We start from the raw sequence: 25,425 nt of genomic DNA, 5'->3' as shown, positions 1-25,425 counted from the left end.
TGACTTGTGGATTCCTTTAAGTTTCCCATCAATGTTTGCCTGGGACATCTGCTAAATGAGAGATGTCTGCATTTGATTTCACCCCTATCCAGAAGAGGCTGTCCTTGGGAAGACCCAGGAGGGAGGGAAAGGGCCAGGTGTGGTGGCTCATGCCTGTAATCCTAGCACTCTGGGAGGCCAAGGCGGGTGGATTGTTTGAGCTCAGGAGTTCAAGAGCAGCCTGAGCAAGAGCGAGACCCCATCTCTCCTAAAAATAGAAATAAATTAGTGGGACAACTGAAAATATACATAGAAAAAATTAGCCAGGTATGGTGGTGGTACATGCCTGTAGTCCCAGCTACTCGGGAGGCTGAGGCAGGAGAATCGCTTGAGCCCAGGAGTTTGAGGTTGCTGTGAGCTAGGCTGATGCCATGGCACTCTAGCTGAGGCAACAGAGTGAGACTGTTGTCTCAAACAAAAAAAGAGAAAAAAAAAAAAAAAAAGAGGGAGGGAAACCTTTGAGAACTTTGAATCAGCATTCTATATTCCTAATTTTATCTCCTTATTTGATGGAGGCCTGGAGAAATTTTGTCACACAGTTAGTGGAAGAGCCAGGAGGAAACTCAAGTCTTTGGTGGCTTGTTCCATGAAGGTGGAGATGAACCTCTTTGGGCAGTTTGCCCTGTTCCTCCCACATTGAGTGGGAAGGTCCATGGGACAGAGGTGAGAGTTTGTCTTGTTCACAGCTGTATTCACAGTAACCTAAATGCACATACTGGGGCTCAATAATGATTGAATGATCAAATAGTATATTCTTTTACAGTTTTCTGTCTTTTTGGTATATTCTTACTCATTATATTCTTCTAAATTGGGTATCCTGAGGGAAGGGAGAAGTAATAAACTTATGAGGATAAAAGGACTATGATATTTATGAAAATTAAAGCCTTTGCAGATAAATGCCTTTTAAGTTATTAGTATGTCAGTAGAGAATGCAAGGAGCAGTATGTATGGGAGCGCTGATCTGAACCTGAGCAAACCTGGTGAATCATACTGTGGAGCAGAGGAGACAAGAAAAGGAGAACACTAGGGAGGAAAGATGTCTTAGAGGAAGAGGAGAGTCAAGGCATTTTTTTAGAGCAATCTCAAGAAGAAAATACTTTCTTGTTGGGGCTATGGTTGTGTGGGAATATTCTCCCTGCTCTTTATGTTTCCGTGTGGAAGAACTTCAGCTAGAGTTATGCTATTGGTCTTTAGACAGCCTCTTCCTTTCTCTTTCTAAGGCCCTCCCACCTATTCTGCTCTCTGCCATGACTTAAGAGGTCATGGGTGGTGGGCCAGCTACACCCATCTGGGTCAGAGGGAAAGCTGCACAAGCCTGCTGAGGCTGTCCATCAAAGCCATGTTCTACTATCCACACTTTCATTGTTAACCAAACTGAATTCTCATCTCCCTCTGTATGATCTCTCTGTCTGTAACTTAGTTGGTTACAAACTTGTGAACCAACTTAAAATTTCTTAAAATCTCTTGAAACCTCTCAGTAATAATGTTTTGGCTATTCTTCTTGTTGTTATTTGAGAAGCTAGAATTTCTTGCTTTAAGGCAGAATTGCAATAATTACTACCATTTATTGAGAACACACATGTCAGGGAACATGCTAAACTAGAGGTGGAGAACTTGTGGCTTTAAGCGGCAGCCTTTTGACTGAATCCAAATGCTTTCCAACAAAAAGCAGACACAACAAAGTCATTAAAAGGTTAGTTAACTTTAAAATTAACAAATAATTTTCAGTTTTTGAAATTGTTAAGTCCATATAATAGTAGTTAGATTTTTACAAAATAATGTACATTTTTAATTATATCTAATTAAAGTTTCTTAAATGCGGCCTTATTTGATTATAGCTAAATTAACGTGGCCTACCAACATAAAAAGGTTCCCCACCCCTGTGCTAAACAGTTTAATAAGTATGTTGTTGAATCATCTCAGTAATCCTATGTGGTAGGTACCATTATCACCCCGTTTTGTAGATAAACAGTTTTAGAAGGTTAAGAATTTTTCCATGTTCAACATGGCTAGTAAGCACTAGAACCGGGTTTTGAGCCTACTTTTTTTCTGACTCTTAGTTCTGTTCTTAGCTACCAGCCTATAATGTCTCTCATGGCTATTCAAGTAAAGAACTGTGAGAAGGGCCGGACGTGGTGGCTCATGCCTGTAAACCTAGCACTCTGGGAGACCCAGGCAGACTGATTGTTTGAATTCAGGAGTTCGAGACCAGCCTGAGCAAGAGCAAGACCCCATCTCTACTAAAAATAGAAGGAAATTAGCTGGACAACTAAAAATATATATATAGAAAAAATTAGCCGGTCATGGTGGTGAATGCCTGTAGTCCCGGCTACTTGGGAGGCTGAGGCAGAAGGATCGCCTGAGCCCAGGAGTTTGAGGTTGCTGTGAGCTAGGCTGATGCCACAGCACTCTAACCTGGGCAACAGAACGAGACTCTGTCTCAAAAAAACAAAAAAGAAAAACAAAAAACAAAACTGTGATAAGGAGGAGAAAAATAAAATTTTGAAAGAAAGAAAGAAAGCCTACTAAAGACAATATAGCCTAAGGTAGGGTATTCTAAAGCAAGAAAGGTTATCTTCTAGAACACACTGGCCTAATTTGGTCCATTTGTATGAATATATTATCTGCAACTATTTCAAGAGTAAATATTCCATAAAAAAAATTGGGCTTAATATTCCCTTCCAGGGAGTGGTTTAAGTCTCAGAATGGTTTGTTTGTTTATTTCTTTTTTTTTTTTTCTTTCTTTTCTTTTCTTTTTTCTTTCTTTTCCATGTATCTCCCTGATCCCCTTTTTTTCTTTTTCTTTTTTTGTCTTCATAATCCTTTCTCCATTTTTGGCCCTCAATAAACAACACTGGCTAATTCATACTGGTACTCTATATCTTTGAACATTTATTAAAACCTTACTGTGGCAAAATTTCTCCATTTGAAAATGTAGGAAAATTGTTAATACTGACTTCCTTATCTGGGTGTGGGTTAAGATTAATTATGTACATTTTGTAGCATACTTTGAAGGTGTGTGATTTGGTGCTAAGCTTTGTGTTTATACAGATTTATACCATATGCACACATGAATTTAAGGATTATTTTTGTTTTTCTAATGGCTTCTTCGAACTATCTTAGAACCAGTTGCATAATATTGAAAAGTGGGCTCTTCCAAACTAATTTCAACTCTAATTTTCCTTTCCCACGATTATAAAATGTGGGATATTTGTAAGGATCTTTGCTGAGTCAGTCTCCTTGGGGGAGGGATTGGTTTCATCATTTCAAAACCTTCTAGCAAAACTCCAGCTCATTGACATGTGGTAACTTGCAAAGTAGGGTCATTGCCCAGGGAGCCAGGAGGGTAACACAGGCACAGGCAGGAGGAGAAGGGTTACAGCGTTGGGAAATGCTAACTGGAGGCTGCCAAAGATAGACAAGGTGGGAAAACATATCTTGAGCAAATCCAGCAGGCACTGGGAAAGAATAATAAAGGAGGAGTCCCCTTCATGTGTAGAATAAAGAATGGGTAGAAAAAAGAATAGCAAGAAGCAAGGCTGGAAGGGTTGATTTATAAAGACTTGTTCTCCTGCTGGATACTTGTTTTCCTACATACTGCTTTGTTCAACAAAGCGAGTATTTCAGTAGTTGAGACAGGCTCCCAGGATCACTCAGGAGAGCTTGAATCAATAAGAGAGGAAGTAGAGATGGGAGAAGTCACACGTTGCTGCTGGGTTTGATGGGCTACCTGCAGGTTTTTATATAACTTGTTTAACAAGCCTCTGATTAGTGTAAAGAGGTCCGGTGGAAAGCAATGAATCACTCCTGGGAGCTGTGGTGAAGGTTGTCTTTGTGATAGCAGGGAACCTGGGAAATGCAATATCATGATCCTGTAGAAGAGAATTACAGCAAGTTTTTGCCATTTCCCACCCCCAAACTCTTGGTTTTCTATTGTATTGTTCTGTATTCCAGCGAATGTCACCAAACAGTTAGACTGTTCCTTTGTTAACCTTTATCCTCACCTTCAAGGCAGCTTTGAGTTCTGCTGAAGTAAAGGTGTATCTAAAGCTTAGAGGCAAAGGCATAAAATTCCTCTAGATTTCTCAAATATAGCTTAGCTTTCCTAAGATATTTGAATATTTGAGACCAAGTGTTTGCACAGGAGCTTTCTATTGAAAACTTCCCACCACAATCCCCACCCCCCTGCTCTTCCACCCTTCCTGTACCTGGCAGTTTAACTCTCCAGGTCAGAAGTTATTTAGATTTATTTTCAAAAAGTAATAGCATCTAACTGGCAGTTTGTTCCAGCTTTCTGAGCATCTGCTAATACATGATGGGAGACCTCAAATTCAACAAACTAATTTTTAGTGAAAGTCAAATAGGAACTAGTCTATCATTATTATATTATTTGTTCTTGTTTCTCTAGGAGGGATTTCGATTTGTCACATAGAGTACGTCCCTCTTTTTATCATGAAAAGGAAATAGATGAGCAGAGTTGTTTTGTTTTTTGTTTTTTACATTCTTAATAAACCAGACTTTGGATCCTTTCTTTCCCTTCTTCTAATTTTTTACCATCACAACTTGCCCAAACTAAATTTCAATGCATTGCCCTTCAAAATTAATTTTTGTCATTAGAATGTGAGAATGTATTTAAAAATTAAAGAACACTGATATTGTTCAGGATAAAAATGAGAAGGAGCTGAATGTGGCAGGTAGTGGGGTTAGCAGGGCCCCTGGGATTGACCCCAGTAGGTGAATACTGTCAGTAGATATGTAATGTGAGCTACACATATAACTTTAAATTGTTTAGTAGCCACATTAAATATGTAAAAATCAATAGGTGAAATTGATTGGAATAATATATTTTACTTAACTCAAGATATCTAAAATATAATTTTAATGGGCAACAATATAAAAACTACTTAAGATATTTTGAATTGTTTTTATACTAAGTCTAAGAAATTTGATGCATATCTTTGTACAGCATAATCTCATTTGGACGAGCTACATTTCAAGTCTCAACATCTGCGAGTTACTAGTGACCTGTGTAATGGACCCCCGAACTCTAGGCTGTGGTCAATTCCCTTCCATGGTGGTTTCTCATTGGCTTTGCTTTGGAACTCTGAGCCTGGATCTTCTTATGTAAAGCCGGACTGTTTGTGTATTTTAAAAACATGCTGTTGGTTTCTTTCTTTGCTTTAATCTTCATTTCCTCTTGGCTCAGCCCTCTTGGAATAATATCCTAAAAATTGATACTGGGTGAAAGGAGCATAGGGGAAGCTGGATTGTGTTGGGGAAAGGATCAAAGCCAGGCCCCCTAAATGGTTGCCTCTCTGTTTAGACCAGATGTTTCTTTCTCATGCTGGGAGGTCCTCCAGCTGGTTTACTGTAGAAAAAATGTTTATAATGTAACAAAGTCTATGCTTTAGTTTCTAGTCTGAGCCCAGGAATTCACATTGGATTGTTAATAAATAATACACCTTCACACTTTAGTCTTCAAAAGCAGTATTCTTTTCCCACATAAAGTTTCATATGGCTGGCAGTGGCCATAGCTTAACGGGCAGGCTCATCCTTTGAGAGTTGGTGGGGTGGCCAGCAGCCTAAAATGGGGGGTTAGAGCACAGGGTCTTCACAGCCAGTTGTCCAGTGTTCAGGAAAGTTGGGAATCCCTGACTCTCTGTCTTCATCCCTTTTCTGAACTTTAAGGTCTAGACAGGGAGCCATAAATCTTTCTTCTTTTACCCACCCTGTCACCAGGTACAGGATGCCTATTCCAAATCCTTGAGCACCTCTTAGTCTTCACTTGGAGTGTAATCACCATGGCAGGCAGCTATGCTGTGGGTGAATGAACCCTTTGCTTAGTCAGAAGACCTAGGTTCTGTCACTTCCTTACTGTGTGACTCTGTGCAAGTTACTTGACCTCTCTAAGTTTTTGTTTCTACCTTTGTAAAGCTGTGGGAATGATGTTTATCTTACAGGGCTGTTGGAAGGATTAAATGAGGTAATAAGTGTGAAAGCTGTTTGGAATCTGTAAAACTTTGTATACACTTGAGTTGTTAATAGTGTCCTGGCGATGTCCCAGAATATAGCCCTGCTGAATTCCCTGGCCATTCCAACTCTTTTTTTTTTTTTTCTTCTTTTTTTCCTTTTTAAGTCCATGGGGCCTTAACCACATCCTATCCTGAATCTCAGCTCTGCCACACTTGTCTACTCCTTTTCCAACTGCTAGGTCCCACAATCCTTGCTAAGTGGACAGTGGCCCACATAATCACATGCCTGGCCACACTGAGGGCCAGGGGCAGACACCTAACCCACACCGGGCCATGTAGATTTTCTCTGCCTGGAAATGGAAATTGGGGCCAAGGGATTTTATTAACTGTTTGAATTTGAGTGGTTTAGAATACCAGTTTTCAAAGTATGGCCCATGGACCCCTGGGGACCACTAAGTCTGTTTCATAGGGTCCACAAAGTCAAAACCATTTTCATAATAATGCTAAGAGGGTATTCGCTTTTTTTTTTTTTTTTTTTTAGTGTACTTTTTGACTAAGACTAAAGTATAACAGCGATGATGGGTAATACTGCTGGCATCTTAAAACAAGTTAAGGCAATGACACTCACTGTAGTCATATTTTTTACTACCATGCACTCACAGAAAAAATAAAAAAGGAATAAAAGAAAAGAAAAAGAAAAAGCAAGTTTTATTTAAGAATGTCCTTGATGAAGTAGCAAAAGTTATTAATTTTCTTAAGTCTTGACCTTAGGATACTTGTCTTTTTAATATTCTGTGTGATGAAATGGGAAGTGTGCATATAGCATGTCTGTTACATACTGAAGTAGGCAGTTGTCTTAGAAAACCACTTATGTGATTGATTGAGCTGCTAAGTAAAACAAGGTGCACCGTTATTACTTGAAAGCACAAACTGTGATACCTCAGACCGTGGTATTTGGCAGATATTTTCTTGAGAATGATTGAAATTACCCTGTCACTTCAAGGGAAACAACCAGCAACATGTTTTGCCAGTGATAAAATTTGAGTTTCCAAATGAAAACTAGAATTTTGAAAAACGTGTATCTGTCACTGTGAACTTGGTAGCTTTTCAGTACTTAAAAGACTTTTCTGATGGGATCAGTGGTTGTATTAACAAATGCTATTTAAAAAATACATGTATATAAAATGCATTAACATTGGGAAGATATGCATAATTCAGTGAACCAATATTTTCCAAATGACAAATGCATGGGTAAAAGATCTATTCACAGTGCAAGATAGAATAAGGGATTTTAATGTAACAATAAGAAAATTTCATTTATATGATTTCAGATTCCATGTTGCAACTAAAGTTTAAGAAACTACCACTTGTTGAGTTTTGGTGTAGTATCAAACATTACCCACAGTTATCTGAAAAGCCTGTTGAAATACTCTACTCTTTTTAAGCGACATGTTTCTATAAGGCTTAATTTTGTTTACATATTAATACTTAAGCTAGAGGAACATATCACAACAGATTGAATGCAAAAGCAGATGTAGGAATTCAGTTGTCTTCTATTAAGCAAGTCATTAAAAGAATTCACAAAAATGTCAGGAAATATCATTGCTGTTACTAGAATTTTTTGGAAAACAAAAGAAATCAGATTTGGGCAGCTGTATTTGGCTCATGTATGTGCAAGTGAATAGAGGATGCTAGTATTCAGAAAGTGAGAGAGAAAAGCATAAATGCGGAGAAGCAGAGATAAGGAACCATGTGGAGAGAGAGAGTGTGCATGTATGAGAGAGAGCATGATCTTTGGTTCCTGATGACTTCTGTACCTAGTTCTTGTCTCTCTTGAGGCATGGCTATGCTACCCGATTTAGAGTTCTAGGACATTCCCATGTATTCTTCCAATAAATCCCTTTTCTATTTAAGCTTACTTAAAAGGGATATATTCCTTATGTGTTCATAAATCTCAGTCCAAAAACTCAGGTATGCAAAAGATACTACCTTTTAAAATTTTTTGTAAAACAATGGAATTTTGTCTTTGGGCCTACAGCTGTACTGCTGGGTTAATGAGAATTTTTCTTAAGGTTTCCCAGCTCATTTCCTGATTGTATCAAAGCATTGAGGAGGCCAGTCTGAGAAAGCTACTTCCATGAAGCCTCTGACAGACCAGAGAGATACTGTGTGATGATCAACCTGGAGTGGCTTCTTACAGCCATCCCTAGGAGGGCAGGCTAGTGGCCTCTTCTCAGTCTTGTGCTGATCATGCAGAGAAAACCAAAGGCATATTCAGATTAAATATTTTATTTGGGTTTCTTGAGATATTGACAGGATATGGTATTTTTAGGATTCTGATTCCACAGCAGTCAGAGTGAGAAGAGAGTACAATTGCCCAGGGGCAATGTAATGCATTTGTACCTTATTGCCCTACTCCGTGCCACACCTTGCATTTGCAAAAGCTAGTGTCTTTGCAGGGCTCTTTTTTTTGCTTGTGAACATGTGTGTTCCCATCCACACTCCCTTCACTGTGCCCTCGGCAGTAGCAATGGAAGAATCCATGTGAGTTTTGATGGCTCAGGGAAAAATTTGGGGGATAACATTGTTCTGATCTCCACATTTCCTCATATTGTGATCAATCCTTCCACATCCACCCCTTTATTTTATTTTATTTTATTTTATTTTATTTTATTTTATTTTATTTTATTTTATTTTATTTTTTTGAGACAGAGTCTCACTCTGTTGCCTGGGTTAGAGTGCCGTGGCGTCAGCCTAGCTTACAGCAACCTCAAACTCCTGGGCTCAAGTGATCCTTCTGCCTCAGCCTCCCAAGTAGCTGGGACTACAGGCATGTACCACCATGCCTAGCTAATTTTTCTATTTTTGGTAGAGACAGGGTCTCTCTCTTGCTCAGGCTGGTCTTGAACTCCTCAGCTCAGACGATCTACCTGCCTCTGCCTCCCAGAGTGCTAGGATTACAGGCGTGAGCCACCGCGCCTGTCCAGACATCTGCCCCTTTACTCTTTTATATTCCCACAGCCACCCCCACCTCCCATGGCCCTCATCCCTTTACAACTGGATCCAACTGACCTCTGTACCTCATGAACCATTCTGGACACAAATCCCCAGATGAGTCCTCCGGAGATGCAGTGTTCAACATGTCTTATCATTCATTTAGCACTTAACACATTCAACTCCTTTTCAAGAACCATCTCTTTATGTGATGTCTTCCCTAGAGAGTAAAGACTGTTTTCTATGTCTGTGCATCCCCCAGGTACAGCACAAAGTACAGTGTTTGCTGCCACTGCTACTTTGATGGGAACATCAAAGGGATTTTGAGTTGGTTATAGGTTACTCATTCAATAACTTTGACCCAGCGCCCGTCGTTAGCCATATTCTGCTGGGTGCTGGGGTCTCGAAGATGAATCAGCTATGTCCCTTGTGTGCTAATAATAATGTAGTGCAGTCAGTGCTAGAATACTTCAATAGTTGAGATCCTGTCTCTTCTGTTTAGCTGTCCTCCAACCACTTCAGGCTAGTTTAGAACCCTTCCTCTCTGCTCTCCCAGTCTTCTCAGCATTTATCCATTAGTATACTTAGCATGCAATCTGTATTTTTAAAAATTTAATACTTTATTATGGAAAATTTCTAGCATACATAAGAGTGGAGAGGAGAGTATAATGACTCTCCACTTCAATAATTATCAACAGTTTGCCATTCTGGTTTCATATATTCTCCTCAATTATTTTTCCTACTGGAGAAATTTAAGGCAAATCCCAGATATTGTATCATCTCATTCACTAATACTTCAGGATATATCTCTAATTGGTAAGGAGTCTTTGAAAAATATAACTATAAACTATTATCATACCTAACAAAATTAACAATAATTCCTTAATGTCATCTGGTTCATGTTCATATTTTATTCCAATTGTCCCCAAAATGTCTTTGTATAGTATTTTTTCCCCTAAATCAGGTCCATAGTTGCATTTGACTGATAACATTTCTTAAGTTTTCTTTAACCTATTAACAGTTCTCCTTATCACCCCCCAACCCCATTTGTTGAAGGAGTTGGTTCCATTGTTCTGCTTCCATGGTCTGGTTTCTGCTGATTCCACCCCCATAGTGGTTTTACTGTGTTCCTCCACCCTCCATATTCATGTCAATTGGCAGTAGGTCTGCAGGCTTGATTACAGTTGGGTTCTGTTTTTCTGTCAAGAATATGTCATAGTTGTATAGCTTCAATTATACCACACCAGGATGTACCTAGTGTCCCGTTACACTGTATTCTCATGGTGTACTTTCTTGTCTTTCTTGTTTGGCTTGCTAGTCCTGGATGGTAGAGACTCTTGATTATTTTAGACCCCACAGGGCCTAGTCCCTACTTGGTCTTCAGTAGCTGAAGAGTGAGTGAGCAGCTGTGCTGGAGGGAGCTGGGGAGGGCTTCCTGAAGGAGGTGGGTCCTAAGGATGAGCAGGCCTTGGTGAGGCAGATGCTGGGGAAGGTGTCCCAAGGCACACGCTTGGGTGAGTTCAGGAGTCTGCTTAACCCTCGTGACTGTGGTCATGCCTGAGGACAGAGGAGGCACAGGCAGTGCAGTGGCATTCACTTTTGCCTGGTGGTTATGTGGGCAGTGAAAGTATCCCACAAACTAATGCCTAGGCTACTTCTCTTGTGTCTATTGGTTAATTCCAGCCCTGTTAGGGACTAGCCAATGAATTTTGAAAGCCCGGCAAACCCCAGGTAAGGATTGGGAAGCAGGGTTAGTAGCACCTGGGGGACAGGGATGACTTATATCACAAGTATCATCTTCTCCATTTATTCAGACATTAATGGAAAAAGCAGAGCAGGGACTTTGCAGAGGGACAGTTCTAGACTCAAGTCCACCTCTAACTCTAACTGGCTCAGCTTCCTTGGGCAAAGCATCTAACATTTTTAAGCCTCGGGTTTTTTGTAGGTAAAGCAATGATAACAACATGTACCTTGGAGGCTGGTCGTGAGCATTAAGTACAATCACATACGTTAAGCATCTAATATGGTGACTGACACAGCTTAGAGATCAATGCACACCAATTCTCTTTCTCCTTTTCTACAAACATTTAGAGTGCCTAGTGACCACAGGGCATTGTGCCAGGTAGGGGGAAACAAAGGTGAATCAATCCATCCTACACAAACTGTATCCTCTGGAAGCCTGCAGCCCAGTAATGGAGGAGATAAGGTAAAGGGTAAGTGCACAAATAATTATAACACAAGATAGAGAATGCAAGGTGCTGTGGGAGAGGTGAAGCCAAGAGTGCAACAGGACAGCCATGTCTACACCCTGTGTGTCTATGTGTGGACTCACCTTGTCCATGGTTGGGGGTGCCCCTTACTGGATTAAAGCATGTGCTACTCCTCCTGTTACAACATGTTGGTGTCTCTAAATTGGATGTGAAAAGAAAACGAACAGAAAGGCTTTTTTTTTTCTTCTATGTGGAGAGGGCAATCTATCAAAATTACCTAACAGTGTCTCTGACCTAGGAATGAGGACACACCTGGCTTGTCCAGTCTTTGCTGGAGAGCCCAGGCCTCTTAGGGGTCCATTGGGTCCAGCTGCAGCAGAACCTGGTTCTGGATTGGCAATATTAATCGGCTTTGTTTCATCTGCGATGTCACAAAGCTCAGCTGGATGATCTGACAGAAAGTACAAACCACAGCCCGAGCCTGAGAATAATTGGGAGGCATCCTCTGCTGTTACACGCTGGGAATCAGAGGGGCATATCCTGCCCTTGCAGGGCCCCGAGGCTCTAAAAGCAACATGTTCCCTATTGGAAGCATATCTTCTGCAAGGATTTGTTTCCAGGCAGCACTACAGCCTCCTCTTCTGGCACCAGGGAGGCTGCTGCTTCCATCAGGATTGCTGGCACCACCAAAGGTGAAAGGGAACAGGACCAACCACGCTTCCCTGAGCAAGGTGGGCCTTCCCGAAAGCATCTTGGTGAGAACACACACACTGAGCTCCCCAGGCTGGTGCTGAATAGGTGAAGGGTGGGCGGCCAGAAGGACAGATTTTTGTGTGTGTTTGTGTGAAATATAACTCAATGCTTCATCTCCACTGCCTACATTACATTCACACTTGGAATCTGACAGCCTGTGGGTTTGGGCTGGATTTGCAGCTTTATTAGGCATTGCAGCAAATGAACAGGCTTTTCTTTTCCTTTTTTTTTTTAAATCCCAGCTTTCCCTAGCTACTGTTAAAATGTTCAGGCTTTTCTTTTCTTTAACCACCCCCCCTTTTATTTTAAAGTGGTGAAATATGATACAACGACTGAAAAGATCAGAGAATAAATGTACAGTGTAATGAAGGGAGCACCCAGGTAACCATCACTCTGTCAAGGATGGACCATTTCTAGCTCCCAGAACACATCCCTCCTCGATATGCCCCTTCCCAGTCACACCCCACCCTGGATTTTAGTGTAATTGTGTCCTTGCTTCTCTTTATACTTTTGCTATTTAACTATTCATCTAGAAACACTGTAATTTAGTCTTGTGTGTTTTGAAATTCATATCAATGGGATCATATAGCATATTTCACTGCTGGGGTTTTCACTTATTATTATGCCTGTCAGATGCATTCATGTGGTTACATGGAGCTGTAGCTTGTCCATTTTCATTGATATATATTATTCTATTGTTAGAACACCCAGCAATGTATTCCTTCTATTGTTGCTGGACATTTGAGCTGTTTTTAGTTTTTGGCTTCTATCAGTAATGCTACTGAGAACCTTCTTATACAGGTCTCCTGGCAGGCAAGCTCTTTTTGAAACGAAAGCTATGATTCTGCTTTCCATGGCTGGGTACAGGAGGCTTTTGGCAATGCTGAGAGGCAGGGATCTAACTGTGTATTCAGGATGGTGCTCCAATCCATGTCTTGCTCACCACTGGGTGTGTAGATGGGACTAGAGGTCACTCATTAAAATTCTCCCTAAAAATCAAGGCAGAAAGAAGCAAGAACTTTCTGGGCAGGATAAAGAGAACAACTTGAAAGGGTACTGAACTGGAGATCAAAGAGCCCTTCTTGCTGCTGGCTTTTGATGTTAGTGTAACTGCACACATTGCAGTAATTAATTAATTTATCTTCAGAGCTTACTGCATTCCCCCACCCACCGTCTCCTCATCAGCAACCCTCCACTGAAAGCCAATACTACCATCATTAACAAGTTCTGGGACTTGGAGTGAGGGTGTCTTTGGCTGCCGCAGGCACTCGGTGCTGCTGGAATAGCCCTGGGGAAGAGCTTTGAAGCCCACTTACACAGGCTGGAGAATCAGAGAAAGTTCGAACTGGAAGTCCTCTTAGAGATCATCATAGGCAGACTCTGTGGCTGTTTACGCCTGGTTAGGAAAAGTGGAGTTTCAATGGAAAATAAGTGGTGTTTGTTTTTATTCCATGTAGTTGGTAGCCAGGGCATGTTCAGGAAAGAATCCTTATTCTTCCAATCCTGTTTATCTTCCTCAACCCCATGCCTCTTGTTTCAGAAATTAATTTGTCTGTTCTTCTAGCTTTGAGGAACAAATATACATATCCCTCCAGTGAGCCTTTGGCAGAGGTATTGATAAAGCCCTAAAGATAACAAGGGGAGAGCAGAGGACTGAGAGGTAGGAAAAAGAAACGTGGAATAAATTGGTGTCAAGACAGTTAAAACTAATCTGTGATGTTAGACTAGAAGAGTGGCATCAAATGAGGAAGGACATGAGGGAATGTTTTGGGGGAAGCCAGAATAAATCTTGATCTCAGTGGTGGTTACATGAATAAATTCATCAAGCTCTGCACTTTGATTTGTAAACTTCACTGAATGTAAGTTACACATTTAAAGAAAGGCTGTCAGGGAGCTTTTGCTTACACTGGCCATCTGTGCTTCCGTCCCCAACTTCCTCCTTTATACTACAAATGTCACAGGTATTACATACACATGTGATATAAACCCCATGATTACAATGCTATAATTTTTGCTTTAAACAGTGGCATGTATTTTTAAAAAACAAGACAGGTTATTTTTTGTATTTACCCACATGTTTATCATTTGTGAAGATTGTTTTGGGAGATCCAAGTTTCCATCTGCTGTCATTTCTCTTCAGCCTGAAAAACTTTCTTAAGCATTTCTTGTAGTACAAACAAAAAACATTCTTAGGTTTCATTTATATGAAAATGTGTTTATTCTGTTTTCAGTCCTGAAGGATATCTTTACTAGATATAGAATCCTAGTTCTTGGTTTTTAAATTTTCCTCCGGAACTTTAAAAATATTGTTCCACTCTCTTTTGGCCTTTGTTTTCTTATCATCCCCTCCGATGAGAAGTCAGCTATCATCTGTATCATTGTTTTCTTGTGTATAATATGGTGCTTTACTCTGATGCTTTCAAAATGTTCTTTTTATCTTTGGGTTTTAGCATTTTGGCTAATATGTACATAGGTATAATTTTCTTTTTATTCATCTTTCTTGGGGTTCACTGACATTCTTGACTCTATGTATATCTTTTTTTGGTCATTATCTTTTCCAGAGTTTTTAATGCTCCATTCCTTCTCTTCTCTCTCCCCCCCCTCTCTCAGACTATAATTATATGTATTTAATATGTTATGCCTGTTATTTCCTTTCTTGCAAGACCCTGAAGCTCTCCTCTTTACTTTTTGAATAGTTTTTCTCTCTGTTTTTAGATTGAATAATTCTCTTAATCTATCTTCACATTTACTCTTTCCTTTGTCATTTATCATGTATTATTAAGCCTACCAGTGAATTTTTAATTTCAGATATTATATTTTTTAATTTTAGTATTTTCAGTTGGTTCTTTTATACTTTTGTTTCTCTGTTGTGATTTTCTATCTGTTCATTCATTATATTTTCTGTATATATTTGAATGTAACTATAATGGCTACTTTAAAACTTTTGTTAATTCCAACATAGACATCATCTTGGGGTTGGTTTTCATTGATTGTCATTTTTCTTATATATGAGTTGTATTCCTGTTTCTTCTTATATCTTGTACTTTTGGATTGCATTGTACACCTTGTGAATGATACTTTGTAGAGACTCTGGATTCTGTTATGTTATTCTGAAGAGTATTGCTTTTGTGTTTTAGCACATAATTAATCTGGTTGATTTCAAATTCTAAATTCTTTTTCCTTGTGACGGGTAGCAACTGAAATCTCTGTTTAGTTCTTTTAGCCTTAGCTAGGCTTTTTGGCATCTACCCAAAATATGCTTAGTTTAAGGTTGGCTAAAGATTTGGGCAGAGTTCATATATATAATTTGAGGCTCCCCTCAGTGACTCTTTCCTTTCCACTATTTCTCTCTTTACTTTGCTGCTAGTGATGCCCTGAATTTTGTCTTCTGATTTCTTAGCTAGTAAGATTTCTAGGCAGAGTTTATCCATCTTCTTGTGGTATCAATTGAGGTTGCTCTTAGACAAAACAAAACAACACAACAAAACCATAAAAAATTGGCAATTATCCAGTGTTGCAGTCTTCCTCTAAATATTGACCACCTCCAGGTTTTGCTTGCTTTTGGCCACTCTCGAATGTCTTTAGATTTGCGTGCGTGTGTGTGTGTGTGTGTGTGTGTGTGTGTGTGTTCTGTACAGAGTTTATAATTGCTACTTTGGGAGGATTGGTCTAATAGGAGCCACCCTGCTATTGCTATTATAGAAATGGAAACTTATCATTTAATCTTGTCTAATGATCTTATGGCCTGATTTATTATTTGTTTTATTAAAATAATATGGTAAAGCCACTGATAAGAAATGCTTAGTTCAGCATCAGAAATGCTTCTAGTGTTCAAAAAATATTTAAATTGTCATAATAAAAGCACAGTTATTTTAAAATCCTGATATTAATAAATGTGCTCTAGTTACAAAGATCTGAGGGTAACATTTCTTTGAAAACTGAATAGTTGTTACAGACAAGAAGCCTTAGAAAACTAAAAAATTTCAAGAATCTTTTTCTAGTTATATTTTTCTATTTTCATGGAAAATGGAAACTCTTCTTATTTTGCCTACTTCTAAACTTCATCCTCCAGAATCTTCTTTATATTAATTTGTTCAAAGTGTGGGTGCTGACATAGATTTTAAAGTTTGTAGAAAACTGTGGTAAAAGAGTAGAGTTGGGTGGAAAAAATAGAGCATTTTCATTACTTTATGACATGATCTTGGAAGGATTCTCCTTGTCTGTATTTTTGGTGCAGACCAGAAATAAAATGTTTAAGAATTTTTTTAAAAAAAAATCCAATTCTGGCTTTCTTCACATTATATAACATCACCCTGTAAAAACTGTAATGTTTTCTTTGGTCAATCTATCATCATTTGATTGAGTAGCATTTAGGTCCTCATGGAACACTAGTGTTAGTGCAATTGTTGGGATATAGGGAAAGAAGATGCTAAAATACTTAATGACTCTGCTCAGCAATGAATCCTGATGTGCTAAGGCTCCCCAACTTTTTCTGTATTTTAAAATATATTATATAAAATGAGTATGGTCCTAGTATTTTAACCATGGTTAAATTTGCTTGGATGACAAAGATTTGTGGGCAACTGTAGACTTATATCCTGCCAAACCACTCACCCAGAAGCTAGAAGTTGTGTACTTCAAATTATGAAAAGCATCTAATAAGAATGTGAATCTTTTGGCTTTGTGAAAAATAAAAATTATCAATAAACATTTTATTATTTGAGCTAAACATAAAAGTTTTTTTTTTTTTTTGAGACAGGGTCTTGCTCTGTTGCCTGGGTTACTAGAATGCAATGGCCTCATCATAGCTCACTGTAGCCTCCAACTCTTGGGTTCAAGTGATCCTCCTGCCTCAGACTCCCCAGTAGCTTGTACTACAAGGCACGTGCCATCATGCCTGGCTAATTTTTTTATTTTGTGTAGAGATGGGGTCTCAGTATTTCCCAGGGTGGTCTCAGACTCCTGGCTTAAGTGATCTTCCCACCTTGGCCTCATAAAGTGCTAGGATTACAGGCATGGGCCACCATGTCCAACCTACATGAAAGTTTTAATTAGTTCATCAGTGTGTACTTTGTTCAGCTGCTGATTAAAATTATTTTTTCCAAAATATTATTCTGGTTTATATAATTTTGGATTGATGTTTTCTTGCCTTCCCTTAATAAAGTTAAGCCAAGGGTTCTAGATTTTAGTTGTTTGTTTGGATATTTTAGAATGAATAGCTAAATATTTCCTTATAAAGCTTATGGGAAAAAAATTAGAGTAAAAGATAACTGAAGAAAAGGATGTTCTTCAAATTAAGTGGTCATAACTTGCCAAATAACTGAGTTATTTCCTGGCTCTTTTTCATGGCATGTTAGGGCCCAGAACCTGGGTCAAGGTTTGGCAGGATATAGTGGGAATAGGACCTGGATAAAATTATTAGTGGCCACATAAGATAATGTACTATCCTCCTGTATTGCCTCTTATAAAAGATATTTTTTGTTTGTGGTCACCTAGTATATGCTTCAAAAAAAGCTTTTCTGTTTCATTTTATAAGAAAATACTGGCTTTGGGTAAAGAAAATTAAATAACTTACATATTTTGTATTCTCAACAAAAGATATGAACTGAAGGTGAAGAAAGTTGCAGGTAAGCTAGATAGTGGTTGTCAGGTCTTAACTACTTATTTTTTATGAGATTTGATGGGATTCCAAGAGCTACACAAGAAATTTTAACCTCCTTTTTTCTCATTTCCTTATTTTCTGTCGATTTGGAATAGATGAAGATGAAATTTAGATAACATAGAATTGGATTTGCTAGTAACCAATCAGAAAGGATTTTTTTGGTTGTTGTTGTTGTTTTTAGCCAAAAGGGAAACTTTACTTAAGCCTTCAAGGAACAAATATTTATTTATTTATTTATTTTTCTGAGACAGAGTCTCACTCTGTCACCCAGGCTAGAGTGCTGTGGCATCAGCCTAGCTCACAGCAACCTGAAACTTCTGGGCTCAAGTGATCCTCCTGCCTCAGCCTCCTGAGCAGCTGGGACTACAGGCGGTTGCCACCACGCATGGCTAATTTTTTGTTTATATTTTTAGTTGCTCGGTTAGTTTTCGCTACTTTTAGTAGAGACAGGGTCTTGCTCTTACTCAGGCTAGTCTCAAATTCCTGATCTCAAGCAATCCTTCTGCCTCGGCCTCCCAGAGTGCTAGGATTACAGGCATGAGTCACCGTGCCCGGCCAACAAATATTTAGATAAAAGTATAAGACAAAAGTTTGGAAATAGATCTAATATTATTATAATTAGCTTCAAATATAAGTTTCCCAGTCAGCTCCACTGAAAGACATTCTCTGAACATCTCAGACCAACTGCTTTCTAAGCCAGCCATGTGGACAGACGGTGGCCACAGATTTGCTCCTCAAGCCGCCCTAACCACTGTGTTCCCCATAGCCATTTTAGTGGTATAGTTACTTGGCATATTTCCCTGTGGGGTAGGAACACCTAGGAAATAAGACAACAAGTCATCACTTATAGGATTAGGTCTCCAGGCATAAAGAAAGATTGATCTTTAGTGGCTATGGGTATAGATATGCTAAGTAATAAAAAAATAATAAAAACAGCTAACATTTTGAACATTCTCTGTGTGTCTGGCATTATGTTAGCCATTTTACTATACTGTCTCATTCAATCCTCACCCCCCCTCCCCAGTAAGTGTCATTATTACCCCTATTTAAAAATGGCGCACTGCTGCTTGGAGGAGTTACCAGGTAATTTTTAGAGGAGCCAGTTTTACTTCCAGATCTACCCTTATGCCAAGCTCTTTTCAGTAACTTCCGTGTCCTGTTTATTTATCAGTCTAATTTATTAAATTCAGTTGACTCATAGATTACTGAAATTAATCAAAATAATATGATTAATGTAGCAAGATAAACTGGTTGAGTCAGTTTATATGGAAACAGAAAGAAGCTACTCCTATAATACCAGGTTACTTTGTTTAATTTTAATGTTGACTTACTGCAGGTGGTAGGCAAAAACTAGTTTAGCAGTTCTCAATAGCGTAGTCTGGCGACCCTTAGAGAAAGTCTCTTTTGGGAACATGTGTGGTCAGACCCATTTTCATAATAGGACACACATTATTTATTTATTTTTTTCCTCATCTCTCAAGAGTATGCAGTGGAGATTTCCAGAGGGTACATGATGCGTGATATCACAGCAGATTAAAAGCAGAAGGAGCTATGAGACTATATCTGTAGTCTATTAAGCTAGATATTAAGAGAGATTTATGAAAATATAAAACAGTGCCACTCTTCCCACCAAATATTTTTTGTTTTGGAAAATACAGTGATTTTTAAACAAATATATATTATCTAATGGGTTTATTATTTTTGTTTTAAAATGAATTAACAAATATTTAAAATTTTTTTAGTTTTAATGTTTAATATAGTAAATATCAATAGCTATAACCCACATAAAGAAAAGCTTATTGGGATTATTTATTTTTAAGAGGGTTAGTGGGCCTTGAGACCAAAAAGTTTGAGAACTGCTGTTCTAGTCTTACTTAAAATTTAGATGGAGATGAATGCTGGGTTTAACTGTTAAACATATTATGCTTCCCTTTCATTATATTGCTTTCCACCAGAAGCACTTGTAACCTGCTGCATTTCTAGTGCGAGTTGGCTGTGATAATCTCTGTACACGTTTTTGTGGTGTAGCAGACACCTTTTGGATGATCTTGCCAGCTCACAATGCCTCTCACCGTGACAGGGCCTTGGTGGCCATGTTTGTGTTATGGATACCAACCTCCTCTTGCTGCTGGTTGGAGCAGGGTAAACCCATGGCACGCCAGTTAGATTGTCACTCCTAGGAATTTGGTGCTGGGATTCAGTGATGTCTGGTAACTCTTTCTTTATGGCTGGAAGTGAGGTGGTAAAAACTCAAGCAGTAGGGGAGCTCCCAGAGAAAAATGATCTGGAGAGAGAGAAGGAGGAAGCAGGTGAACTGAGAGAAACAAGGAGAGGAAACGGAGAGGGAATACTGTCTGTGTTCCCAGTGGCTTTCCAGGTCTTGGTTCTAGACTCTTCTCTATCTTGGCTGTTTTCATGGCTCTGGGTTTTGTGAATTACTGCTGCAGCCTTAGAATAAATTTCCCCCATTCAATTAAGCTAGCTTAAGTTGATTTCTGTTATTGTCAACCATACAGATCTTAACTAAAATGCTCAATTTCTGAAAAGCTGCACTTCTTGTAGAGGCTGGACGTGTTACTCTTATTAAATGTACAATTGAAAATATCTTAGAAAAAATGGAAAATAATTTGTTATAAGAGAAGGAACAGGAACATTAATGAGGAGATAGATCAAGTCATCCCTATTTGAAATTTTAGCACGTTGATAGACATCACTGGCTTCAGAAGAACAAGCAAAAAACTTGCTTGATGGGCAATCTGCCAGTGAAATACAGGACAGCCTGTCTTTTATTGCCTTATCCAGTTTTTAATACATGGAGTCACTGCTCTGTTGAACTGGAGTGTGGGTGTGTGAGAGCAAATCAGAGACAGATCTCCTGGTCTAACCACTTCATTTTATTATTACCATGCTAGTTTTTACTAAACTGTGTAGGGCCATATCTGTCATGTTCGCCACTATATCCCCAAGGACTTAGAACAGTGTCTGGAGGAGCACGAAAACTCAATAAATATTTGCTGAACAAATAAAACGATTGTTTTAAATAGTCATGGAGGAGGTTCACTAGATCAAATATTGTATAAGTTAATATATTATGAAAATTTTATCTTGACTTTTATTGTAAAGTTCAAATTTGCAATGCAATTTTCACTGAGGTAAAACAAAATTTTTTTTTCTCCTTAGAAACTTTTTCTTAGCAAGTCTTTTCTCTCATATTCTCTTTCTCTTTCACTCTCTCACTCATACATCATCTAGAGTTTTGTTGCTAGAAGTAGTATCACCCCCTTTCTTGTCTCAGACCAATCCTTACAAAGTCTCCTTCTTTTATAACCCCTGGGTTCCATGTAGTCTCCTAGTGATAAAATGCCATCATGGTTTGCATATGGAGTAGCAGGAAATTAAGACAGAAGGAACAATTGAGACCAGATCATGGAGAGATTTGAAGTGCTAGTTAAGAGTTTAGGTTTTATCTTGTAAACATTAGAATGCTTTAGAAGAGTATTATGAGTTTTACTTACCTAAATAAATGTAGCTTTTGGGAAGATTAATAAGTTCTCAATGTGAAGAATGAATTGGAAACCAAGAACCGGTGGCAGAGGAGGCTAACAAGGGTCTATTGCTATAGTCTGGGTATGAAGTGATAAAGACACTGAATAGTTTCTTGTGACTATGACTGTTTGGGTGGTTGGGGACTCCTCATGTATCTTTAGACTACTGAAGGAGAGGCAGTATTATGCTTCTCTCTGCCCAAGACCACTGTGGGCTGAGCGCAATGCAGGCAGGAAATATAAGCAGGATTGAGAAGTTGATGTAATTAGTTTCTGCATTTGTAAAGGTTTCACGCTTCCATGCCTCCATGCCATCAGTGCTGTTATTCCATGTAGCTGGAATGCCATTGCCCTCATTCTCCCCTAACTGCAATGCCCCTCATCCTTCAGGTCCATTTCTGTCCTTTAGGTCCTCTCTGTCGCCTTCCCTAATTTGCTAAGTACAATTAAGGTCTTCCCTCTCTGGCTTTTCACAGAATAACTGGTTTCTCTAGTAGGCACTTACTCCGCTATGCCTTGTATAACATTCATCTTCCACTAGAATGTGGGCTGCTAGAGGAAAGGGATCATGAAGGACCCAGCTTTGTGTGCCCCATAGTGTCTGATCAGTGCTTTTGCACTTTGATGAAGATGAATCTTGTATGGGGCATATACTGTGAGGCATGGTTTTAAAATGAAGGAAGAGTTTTGCCTATGTTCTTGGTAGCTGAGAAACCATTAGATAAGCTATTTTATTTATGCACAGTGGTCACAACATTGCAAAAATGTAAATTATTTTAGTTAAAAGTGTGAAAATCATATATTCTGTATTCACACCTACCAGTTTCCAACCTGCTGGGCAGCCTTGAATGACTTGCATGGCTGTTTTCTTTTCTGAATGTTAACTAAACACCAAGATTATAGGGTAAACTTTTAAGTGACTGCTTCAGAGCTGAATCCCACCTATTCAAGCACCCTGCTTCTTTGGGAGATTAAATGATATGTAATTTAACTGTGGGAGACTAGCATGGGTTACAGTAAGTGGTGTGCATGATTCGGAAAGGTTCGTTAGTCAGATCTAACGACTTGAATACACCCTTTAAAGCATGAGTGATTAGGACTCATTTAGTGAAATGAATTGGTACATAGGAGTGGGTTCATGATTCAGATGGCATAAATGCCTTTTACAAGTTTTTAGCAGAGGAAAAGGAGCAACAGAGGTAATGACTCTGGACTTGAGTTTACATAGTCTTTCAACCAACTATTGTGCCTTAAAGCACTTTGCTCCTCCAACACAATTACTGCCGTTTAAATATACCTCCTGCCCCTTCTGGGTGGAGTGGAAATGAATGCAGACTGTACTATGAGGTTGGGTACACAGCAGAGGCCCATTGCTATACTCATTTGCCTCTTGGATTCAGGGATCCTAACTCTTTCATATAAAATGAGGAAAATGACATTGCGCAACACTATTCAATTATATTCAAACTTATTTCTTGGGGCTTGACAAATGTGAAACAGAAAAGACTCTTAAATTGCAAGGCTGAGACTAGAACACCCTGGTGATTAGAGGCAGAGACCACCTTCTCCCTGGAGTTTAAAATTTCCTCCTACCCCAAGGGAAGGGAGGGGAGGGGAGGTTCTACTTTCTGTATCTCTTGCCTTCTATGAAGGCTTGGGTTTCTTCCTTTGTTCTCAAATCTGGGATGTTTTGGGAAGCAGGCTGCATTTAAGCCCAGAAAATCCCATTGCAGATTGTTTTTTGGAAGCAGTTAATGTACAGTGATCTCAACCATCTCACTATCATAAACACTATGGGGCCGGGCGCGGTGGCTCACGCCTGTAATCCTAGCTCTTGGGAGGCCGAGGCGGGCGGATTGCTCAAGGTCAGGAGTTCAAAACCAGCCTGAGCAAGAGCGAGACCCCGTCTCTACTATAAATAGAAAGAAATTAATTGGCCAACTGATATATATATATAAAAAATTAGCCGGGCATGGTGGCGCATGCCTGTAGTCCCAGCTACTTGGGAGGCTGAGGCAGTAGGATCGCTCGAGCCCAGGAGTTTGAGGTTGCTGTGAGCTAGGCTGACGCCATGGCACTCACTCTAGCCTGGACAACAAAGCCAGACTCTGTCTCAAAAAAAAAAAAAAATATATATATATATATATATATATATAACCAGAAATACAGGGACTGAAAAAAAAAATAAACATTATGGTTGTGGGCAGTTGGGTCTTCTGTGGAAACAGAATAGGAGGTCAGGGGAACAGATGTCCACCTTATCTCTGCAATTTGGCAAAGGCAGTGGTGTCTTCTAGTGCAGCAATCCCCAACTGCTTTCATGGAGGACAATTTTTCCGTGGATGGGGGTGAGGGCATAGGATGAATGGGGGTTGTGGCAGAGCTCTGCAGCCTGGTCCCAGGCTATGGACTGGGAGTTGGGGACCACAGTTCTAGTGAGAAGACCCTCACCATTCATTTGGTTTTTTTTCAGCCTAATAGCCTAAGCACCATTTTGTCCTCAGCTTAACAGAACAAATGGAATAACTGTTGCTGCTTTTGAACATTACTGTGGGAATTCTTATTTAAAGTATACTCAAATTATTTTTCCCAGATTTACTGAATGTATTAAATAATTTACAAATAATTGTATATATTTAAGGTATACAACATGATGATTTGATATGCATATATGCTGTGAAATGGTTACCACAATCTAGTAAATCAACATCACCTCAGTTAGTTGCCACTTTTTAATGTGTGATGAGAATACTTAAGGTCTACTCTTTTATAACAGAAAATTTTAAGTATACAATGAAGTGTTATTAGCTATAGTCACCATTTCCCCTGTATGTTAAATCCCCAGAGCTTATTCATCTTATGACTGAAAGTTTGTACCCTCTGATATACTCAAATTATTTATTCCAGAATACCATAAATTAATTTGTGAAAGACATTAATTAAGAATATCATCATTATCTTATTCTAAGCATTATTAATTCTTCTATTCATGCATGTGTTCATTCAAGAAATATTTATTGAGGGCTTACTATTCCTTAACACTGTTCTAGGGCTTGGGGATAAGCCAAGAACATGTAAGCATTTAGCCCCATGTGAACCTTGGCATGAATAGATCATAAGTCAAAGGCAGATGAGTGATAGTCTTACCTGACTCCTCATTTCACAAATGAGGCGTGTGAGACTGCCCGTCCTTTGGGAATTGTAGTTATGAGTAAGAAACATTGAGGTGGGCAGCATGTGGAGCGTGGTGGGGAATCCACCCAGTGATGAAGTGCAGGAGTCAAGCTGCATTTGAAGACTCATTTCCCTTAGACTGAGTCAAGTTTGAAATAAATAGCAAACATCTCTTCGTACTTGTAATGCCACCAAATTCTTTTTCAAAGCAAAGCAATTATATATTGTGTTAATATAATGCTCAAAGGATAGTTGAATAGCATCTATTTTTTTTTTTGCCTTTTAATTTTTATTTCTCAAAAAAGGTTCATTTTCTTATTTAGCTTTCTGTCTCTGTGCTTGTGCCTTCAACACCTTCACAACGATTTTCTGCTCCTCGATAAGGAAAGCACGCTTGATCCTGTCACGAACACATTTAGCACACATGGAACCACCATAGGCCCTACTGACATGTTTTTTGTTTTAGACAACCTCATAAGAACTTTAGGTCTCACAGCACGAACCCCTCGAAGTCTACCTGGGCACACACCACATGCAGATTTTGGTGCTTTCCCAACCTTCTTGGTATAAAGGTAAACAATTCTATTACCAGGGGTTCGGGACAGCCTAGTTTTGTTAGAGGCTGTGTTGTAGGAAAGCCTACGGCGATATGTCAAACGTTGGACCATTTTGAGTACCTAAACTGCAGACAGCGACCCCGGAAGAGGAAAAAAGAATAGCATCTATTAAGTGGTTATTATAGAAATATAGCAAAGTGCTTTTACCTATATTATCTTATTTAATTGTGCAACTATCCTATGGAATTATAATCCTCATTTTGCAGATGGGGCAACTGAGTGTAAGAGACTTTCAGTAATCTGGGAAATCAGTTATGGAGCCATGACTTGGAGGCAGGGTTTCTGATGCTAAGTCCTGTGCCATTGGTACTGCGTCCTGTGGTGTAGTACTCCTACCACCCAGGCGTTGATTAATGAGGGCCTATTACATGCCTGGCGCTATGCTAGGCACTATAGCAACACAGATTAAAAAAGTGGAACTTCCATTTCAGTGATGTGAGAATTGTAATCCAGTGTGAT

General features: G+C 39.1%; 1 pseudogene; it reads right to left on the bottom strand.

Moving 5' to 3' along the window:
- Nucleotides 1–24,615: 24,615 nt before the first annotated feature.
- LOC142870894 (large ribosomal subunit protein eL34-like) lies at nt 24,616–25,049 on the bottom strand (annotated as a pseudogene).
- Nucleotides 25,050–25,425: the final 376 nt, after the last annotated feature.

The sequence above is a fragment of the Microcebus murinus genome, chromosome 5, assembly GCF_040939455.1.
Source record: "Microcebus murinus isolate Inina chromosome 5, M.murinus_Inina_mat1.0, whole genome shotgun sequence".
NCBI classification, from domain to species: Eukaryota; Metazoa; Chordata; class Mammalia; order Primates; family Cheirogaleidae; genus Microcebus; species Microcebus murinus.
Note: the sequence above shows the minus strand (reverse complement) of the source record. Positions and strands in the feature narration are given on the sequence as shown.